Source organism: Corvus brachyrhynchos, unplaced genomic scaffold, assembly GCF_000691975.1.
Source record: "Corvus brachyrhynchos isolate BGI_N302 unplaced genomic scaffold, ASM69197v1 scaffold221, whole genome shotgun sequence".
In the NCBI taxonomy this organism is placed as follows: Eukaryota; Metazoa; Chordata; class Aves; order Passeriformes; family Corvidae; genus Corvus; species Corvus brachyrhynchos.
Genome location: NW_008236622.1, coordinates 1,166,596 through 1,175,211, shown reverse-complemented (window position 1 = coordinate 1,175,211; position 8,616 = coordinate 1,166,596). Strand labels below are relative to the sequence as shown.

Genomic DNA, 8,616 nt, shown 5'->3' with positions numbered 1-8,616 from the left:
CAGTGAAAACACCACCACCCCACCACAACCAATCCACAAACCTCATCACTACCGCTTTCAAGTTTCAGAAAACTTGTATTGAGAGTAATGCCAAAACTTTCACTCCAAAAAAGAGAAGGATAATCTACTAAGAAGAATTAAAATAAGATTATATTTTGATGCATTTCTATATTTTTTTCTGAGATGAAGTATTTTAAGAGAAGACAATTGTTGGGGTGGCTCAGCTCACTCATGAGCCGAGATCGTTAAATGCCACTCAAGTCAGGGCCATCCACTGGGTGGATTTCCCTGCCCAGGACAGTGGGTCGGAGGGCGGATCATGGACGGCTCAGAGGTCTAAGCTGCATCCCCCTGGGCTGTTCTTGGGTCCAAGTTACCTCCCCCTGTTCGAGAAAGTTCTCCTTTTCTCAGTTGTTCATTGGTTCCCTGTTGTGACTCCCACCTCCCTGTCTCCCTTATTGGTTCCTGTTTAATTGTATCCTCCCCCTTGGTTGTACCCCACTGGTTGTTTCTCTTTTCCCCACCTTGTTCCGCCCCCCCTATAAAAGGGGGTGCACAAGCCTTCTCGGGGCCCTTCTGGTCCCTGGACCCTCTGGCCGTAATCCTGTTGGAACCCACACCAGAGGCCCCTCTCTGTTCCTTTACCTCCGGGCTGACGCAAGCCCAGACATCGGCTGCCTGTCGTGCCTCCTCTGAGGAGTAAGCAACATGCACATCCAGCTTGCTCCCCGCTTTGCCACTGAAGGTGTTCCTTAGGATGTCATGGAAGTGACGCTGCGTTCCCTCTGACTGAGGGCGCACCAGAGGTCGACTTATTGAGCCAGACAATGACATATGTGTTATACATCCAACTGATTAATCATCTTTATAAAATACAATACTGCAATATGAAAAGTCTAAACTTCCTTTTTCTCTGTGTGATTTTAATACAAATTTTGCTATTCCTGTAAGGCCTGAAGAACTGCCGCAATAAATTAAGGAAAAATATTTTTCAAGTAAATTTTTTGACTGTGGATATGGGAATTTTTCATGATCGTGAATGCTGTCTAGACAACAGAATGATCTAAAGAAAGTATTCATTATTGGTAGAAAATCAAAGGAGCATCTTTTCTTGATTTTCCATGCAAATATTAGTCAGGTCATCCTTATCCATCTGAGGATGCTCTGGATGCATGGATATATTATTTGTTAATGCTTTACCAGGCAGCGCGAGGCACTTGGGTAGATACGTGGTGACTATGAAACCATGCCTGAGTACCTTCATGATTAAGCATGATTACCCTTAAGCACCTAAACCATACTTCTACGAAAACTGCTTCTGGAGTACAGAGAGTGATTTCTTTTTAAAATTAAAAAAAAAAAAAAAATTCAAGCCTGTTTCTCAGCAAGTCGCATCCTTGCTACATTTCACAGACATGACGTCATTAGGAAATGGTGCTGCTCTTGGTTACATTGGCATGTCATGTTATAGCACATTAGAAAACATGATTTGCTGACATAACCATGCATGACCCTTAACCAAATGACGAATTAAGCCCTGGCAGTTAAGAAAGAGGCACATTTAGATCTCAGTACACATATTCTGCATATATCATAATCTGCACAAAGTGTAAAAGATTGGAAAAAAACCCACAAAGGAAATAGTGCAATTCTGAAGTTAAATCATGCTTTATTCAGCGTTCATCCAAATTCACATCGCTGTCTGTCCTTATCATGTACATGCATAATAGTGGGCACAGTCCCTAATTGATGATGTATGCAAACCAAACCTCAAAACCCCATAAATTATTATCTTTAGATACTAGAAGAAAACAGAATCACTTTTTATTACCTCCGTAGCTGTTACAGTTGATCTTTATATTTCATTCTTTCTCAACTTTTGGTGTGTGCTAACATCTGGGACTCATCATGCTGTCTGGCATTTCAGCAAAGATGATGTCACTGGTGCCAAATACTTTGACAACCATGGCTACTGCATAAATCTGAAGATCTGAAAAACCAGACAAATTATGTTTATGATTAGATACAAAATGAGTTGTTTGTACCGTGAGTTTAAGTACGCTAAACACAGACTTGCCTCCCAGAAGGTAGACATTGATTGAAAACTGTAAAAGCAAGCAATTCTTTTTTCCTCTCTCTTTGAGAGTCTGGAGGAGCTTTTGATCTTCCAGTGTCTGTTACAACCTTGGGGAAGGTTAAGTTAACCCTTTGAACAAACATTCCTACCAGCGTCCAATTCACACAAAGTAACTTAATCACCAGCTAAATTGAATTCAAACTGCTCTAGAGAACATGAACTGACATAACTCAGCTCTGATGACAAAGAAATGAAAAGGGTTGACTTTGCTGCTGAGATGCACTGAGGGACTCAAACCCTTGATTCCAACTTTGGAGACACCAGGCACTGTGATTTCATTGCACGCAGATGTTGGTGCAGAGATGGCCAAGGTGCAAGTTTGTGCTGTGGTGCAGAGACCCATGATTGAGACCTTCTCTTGCAGTGCTGCTTGGAGGGCAGTGTAGGGCAGAGGACAGCTCTGGGAAAGTCCGTCCTTTCCCACCCTGCTGAAGGAGTAGAGGTGACAACTGCAGAAAGTGCTTCAAGTGCCGTCCCTTCTCCCTCCTTTGGAAGATGAATTTCTTTCTCATGCTTTTCTTCCTGTGCACCCATCTGAAACCTAGCAGACCTTTTCAAGAATTGTTTTGTTGAAGATATAATTCAAAAGGGAATTATTCAATTCAGTATTGACCACTCCTACCAAGAATCTATAAAAGCAGCCTGACTTTACCAGTCTGACAGGGCTGGGATGCAGGAGACTTCAAGGACGCAGGTTTATGAAGCAGAATTGCACCATAAGCTCTGCATTCCTCTGCTGCCAGTGTGTGCCTACTGTTACAGGAGTTGTGATCAGTGGCTTCTCCAAAAAGAGTGTAAACATAAGAGGATGATTAAAGGAGGCACAGAAGCACCAGTTCTTGTTATCAGGCCTAAACCTGGCACTGCAGCAGTTCCAAGGGGTGATAATTGCATGGGGAATTTCTGTGACATAGACACTAATTCACATTACAGCAAGCTTAATCATGTAACCTCCAAACAACTGCAAGCAATATGGGATGTACCTAGTGAGGTATGTTTATTACCTAAACGGACAGATAATGGTCTTAGCTGAGACTTATCAATCTCTAAATAGTACATAAGATATTCAACAGAAAGGTGTATTTCAGCTACCATACAAAAGGAAAGATGAGACTCTAGATTATGTATAAAATGGCAAATAACCAAATAAATCACAACACAGTGAAGATGTCAGATAAGGATTTGAGTCTTTTAATCACACTGCTAATAGAATTCAAATAAAATTAAGTCACCCATCATTTATTATGCCAGACAGAGTGCAAGTTCAAATATTAAGCTGAAGTATTATTAACTCAGCTTTCAGCTGGCTCCAGAAGCTTTCATCTGCACTTGATATTGGTGAATACTTTCACACCAGCAACTATTACTTTCAGCCCTCGGGTATAACATCTTGCACACAGAAGTAGCAGGAACACATTGATATTTTTTCCCACACACAGGAATATTAGCCTTGATACAAGTACAATATCTCTTTATGCTTAACTGTGCCAGTATTTCCTTTTTGCTTTCTGCCACATGCCTTTGTGTAAAATCTCTGTGATAAAACCAAAAGGACAAGGAGCTTTATAAAAAAGCATAATCCTACTGGACATGCCATCAATTAACTGAAACATGGAGATGGATATTTTCTGAAAGCTCCTTACAGGGTCTAGACAAACACAGTGAGATAACAATGGAAAATTGTTTGGCTTACTAATTGTAACCAAATGTATGCCATTCTATCAAAACATTCTCAGGAGGATGTCAGAGACTTTTTAAAGTAAACATCTTGTGTCATCCTTTTACTGAAGTGGAACAAGGGACTCCAATAAAAATCCTACATATCAAGGACCCTCAAAGAAGTTTATATATATATTACTGATCTTTGAAAATGCAGCTTGAGAGGTACATTAATAATTTCACCCAGCTGGGCAATAAACATTCCTGCCAAAAGAATTATGTAAAATTACATAAACCCTTTTTAAAGAGAATAAAGTTTCAAGAAGATATAAAGTATAGGCTTACTTCACTTTTTTTTTTTACATCTGTGTTTTACAGAAAACATTTTAGCATGTAAAATCTTTGTCCTTGTAAAATACTCCAAAGAGAAGCCAAAATTCAAACCTGTAAGTAATGCAGAATTTTAAAATGTTAGAAAAGTTTAGCAGCAAGAAATAAACAAACCTCAACCAAATAAAAAAGCTTTTCACAGCTGAAGCAATAGATAAAATAGCAATGAACAGCTAAAGGCAAACACTTTCATCAAGGCATACTTTAACCTTTAAATACAATACTTATCCAAGGAGAACTACCATATAGTTAAACCATTTGATCATTCTTAAAATGTGGATTACAGTGCTGGACTCTTATGCTGAAAAATTAAGACCAATTAAAATCTCACATTTTTCAAAAGAACCCAAACATTGTAGCAATGCATCCAATCCTGGAACTTACATTAACAAAACACTCAAGCACATTCTTATCCACGCTTCACAGGAGGACATGGTGCTTAATCAAGCAAGCAAAAATTAAGAAATTCAAGGGTAAATAGAAGTATTTTGATAGATAATAAATAAATGAGTTTTTCAAGTTTGACCAAGATGATTAAAGATAGTTAATTTCACTCAGATAAATAGCAAATTTTGCATTCATTTCAGTCACAGAGAAAAAACGTGTCTAGAAAAGCATGTGCTGCCGTGGGGTCTTAGCAAGTGCTAAACATAGAGCTACAGGGAATTTCAGCCTTGTACAATGCTGCAATAATTCTTGGCTGGGATTTCTGAGAATTCCCAGTACAAATACAACTTAAAAAAAGACTGCTCCTTTACAACTTCATTTTCAGAATCAGCAAGGAGCTCCCTCAAACAGATTTTTAATGGAAATTCTTTTAATGAAGTTACAAAATATTTTCCGTCTAACGTGCTTTAGAGAAACTGTCTTTTATGGGAAACTCACACAGAAGTTTAAAGATCCTGAAATAAATTATGAGAGATTGTTAGTTACCAAGTAATCTCCCATAATTCTCTATCAGCTCTGACATCAGAGAGCCAAGCCTGCAGGAAATGTTCCTAAAGCTACTGGGAAAAATGAGCTATAAGAGGCTGACACTGCAACTGGCTGGATTACCAGTCTCAGGAAAGCAAGGATGCCATAATATTTGTTCTCCTCTTCATTTTTGTTCCTCCTTCTAGGCAGTGAAGAGACTGTAAACTGACAAGTAGAGAAGTGTGAAAAAAAAATAGGGAACTTTCTTCTGGTCCTTTTATCTCAGTAATCTAACTATCTGCAAAATAGAGAAGAAAAATCAAAGCATAACATTTTAGCATAAGAACAACTGGGTGAGAGCAAAGGTCTCTCGGGCAGTCCTACTTCTATCAGCAGCCAGTGGCAAAGGCGTGAGGAAGAGGTAAGGATCCAGGCTTATATGTTGAGATTCCTGTGCTTGGCTGTACTTTTCCAACCACCAGTTGCCAAAGCATTGTAATGCAGTTCAATTCATAAAAATTTTAGTTGTGATTTTTTAAAAAAAGTTTTATTATTTTGTTAATATCACTTCTTTGAATCCAGATGTCTAGTGAGTTATTGGTCTTGAGGAAGCATAGACAGATGCAATTTCCATAGAAAACTTAGTCAAATGTACAATGGGCAGCTCAAAACATGTCACTAAAGCATAGAGATGAGAAATTAAACCATATTTAGGGTCATGACATTGTTAGAAAAAAGATAATAAACAGCATTTTTTTATCATTTCTTTATAATGTCATAAAAGAAAATTGGTAACAAATACAAGTCAGCCCTACAGTTTTTTGAGCTTCCCTGGAGCTATGGTATCAGTGATACAACCTAAAGAATGGAACAATATGAAATGGATAGCTGAAATATCAGAGGGAAGAGAAGCTAGTTGTTTTTTTTTCAATTGCTGCTAGCAGTATCCAGTAATAAATTTAATAGCTGACTGCCTTTGGTTCCTCACAGACATTTTCTCAGTATCTGCTCTTCACTATTACTTCTTAGAGGCCTGGTGTTTCCTTTTACATTTTCCATCTGCCTCAGAGCTCCACAAGACCCATTGGTTCAGATGGACTATGCAAACACTGATCTAAATTCCAGTCTAAGTGATTTTAAAAACTGGCGCTTCTGTGTGCATTTCAGGTTTTTAACCAACAGCAAAACTCAAGAGAAAATATCATCAGAACACATAAAATTATTGAAGTTTCTGAAACAAAACAAACTGGCTGTCCAATATTGTGAAATGACAGGTTATGTCTGCTATATTTAAAGAATGAATTTGAAGCACTTTTCCACTCTTTTTAATGGATTTTTATTGCTGACATGACAAACCTGTTTATAAACATAAAATCCATGTACAGTTTTGTAGAAAATCAAAGTCCTTTGCTACAATATATATAACCAGATAGATTCACTTGAATTGTCTGTGGAAAACAAGTATTTATGGGCACACAGATGCCTAGATGTGTATGCACACTTGTACATTTCTATTTCCTACTAGCTCCTAACTTTAGCCTGTCACAGTGGAATCACTGCAACAGTTCTGCTATCAGACAGGGCTTGATTACCAAGCAAGGGCAGAATTTATAGCCCCTTGATTTTAAATTCCTACAGTCTGAGCACATGTCAACTTTAGCTTAAAAAAGAAGAGTTACTGGTTACCAGAACATTGTTGTGTCTGATACCTAAACTTAGCAAGACACAGAGAAGGTATATTAAAAAAAAATTATTTCAGTTAGAAAGGAGGTCCTAACAATGAACAACATGTAGATTTGTATAAAATATATATCTACTCTATAGGTTTAAAAGTAATCCAGAATGCGTAAACAAAAAAACCCCACGTATATATACACAGATAGTGAAACACAACCATGCTACAATTAAGACTCACAGCTACTGAGAACGAAAACCAATTTGATAAACTTTCAAGAGAGAGTTAAGATCACTTTCTACAAAATCTGAAATAAATACTTTTTGCAATGTTGTTCTGGATTGCTCCATGACAAAGAGAATTCATGGCCAAAATATTATTGAAAGCAGAAAGCAATATTATCCAAGTGGCATGAGAAGGAGTTTCAGAATGATCTTTTACCATAACTTGTTACACAAAACTGCTCAAGTCACTGTTTGGAATTTCAAGCCTTTGGTACTATACTCGAGCTGCTCTTTGGACAAGTTAAAACTTCACTACCTAAAAAAAAGAACTACCACATGATAAAATTAAGTATTTTGGCAAGGGGAACTGATAAGTTAAGAAGAAACTGTGTTTTCATGACAAACCTATAGAAATGTAACTGGCAGTCAGAAAACCTATTTTATTTTAGGTGTCATTCTTCCATGCTTCCATATGACCATCCCAACCATTTTAGAATTTCTCAGGTAGATAGCAAGCAACATGAAATTATTAATTAAGACAAATTATGACAATCTTCTTCCTAAATTCATGCAAATTTAACTCCTCACTACAGATATTATTCCACTACTTTCATTGCAATTGATTGGGGTTAGTTATCAGTCAGTGTGAGTGACAATGGCAGAATAAGGCCCCATGCACCTGACAGGAGAGAGAGATTTTTAATAGTTGCCATAAACATAGTTTAGTCCTCTCTACCAAATTTGGCAGCAACTTTTCGGTGTATTTAATTGAGATATTTTACATGAATGAGATACAGAATTTTCTGGCTCAGAGTCTGCAAACTCCTCCACTGGATTTTGGAAGGAACTGACACAATAATTGATGGAAGTTTTACAGTTGCAGTTTATGCCCTTAAAACACCCTGCTGTAATGATACAATCTAGGGGTTCATTTTGAGTTTTATCTGGATGACAATATATATTCTAACTTCAGCAGTTCAGGCTATGCTTTCAAAATTTAAAGCTCAGGATTCAGACATTACCATTTTCTGTCTTTTCTCTTCTCTCTTCCTCCTCCACTTCATCCCCTATGTTTTGTTTTACTTCTCAAAAGAGATTTTTTTTTTTGTTATTTTTCCTTTATGTGCAGCCCTTCATTCATCCTGAAGTTCAGAATAAAGTCCTCTCTTCACATTGAAATTAAAATACAATTGAATAAATTAAGTAAAATGAAAAGGCCCTAACAATATTTTCAGACATTTCTTTCTTTGTTAAGGAGAAAAGACATTGATGAGAATTCTACCCAGAAAATGCACTCTGCTGTTGCCATCAACTCTGTCCTCTCTCTGATTTATCAGGCTGTGTGTGTGAGCAGCTACTATGGCAGCTACTTTTGCTGCCTGTTGTATTTTGGATGAGGTGAAATATTTCAGCTACACTGTATGGCCAGATTGGAGTCAGCTGCCAAGACACGAAGGAGTGGCACAGCTCAGGAGTACCTTTCTTTAGGAATTTCATGGGGCACCCAGTGCAATTCTAAGTGGACACCCTCTCTTAACAAATCAGTGGCATGTTACATATGGGATATTCTGGATCTATTTTGCAGAGACTTCAGAAATGGCAAAGAGAAATGGTTT

General features: G+C 37.7%; 1 long non-coding RNA gene across 1 annotated transcript in view; it reads right to left on the bottom strand.

The window, feature by feature from the left end:
* The window catches only part of LOC108444742, a 9,748-nt gene that overhangs the window by 373 nt on the left and 759 nt on the right, over positions 1 to 8,616 (bottom strand). The window contains exon 2 of the long non-coding RNA XR_001859402.1: positions 1,832 to 1,990. This is a non-coding gene — a long non-coding RNA (uncharacterized LOC108444742). The remainder of the gene's footprint in view (positions 1 to 1,831; positions 1,991 to 8,616) is intronic.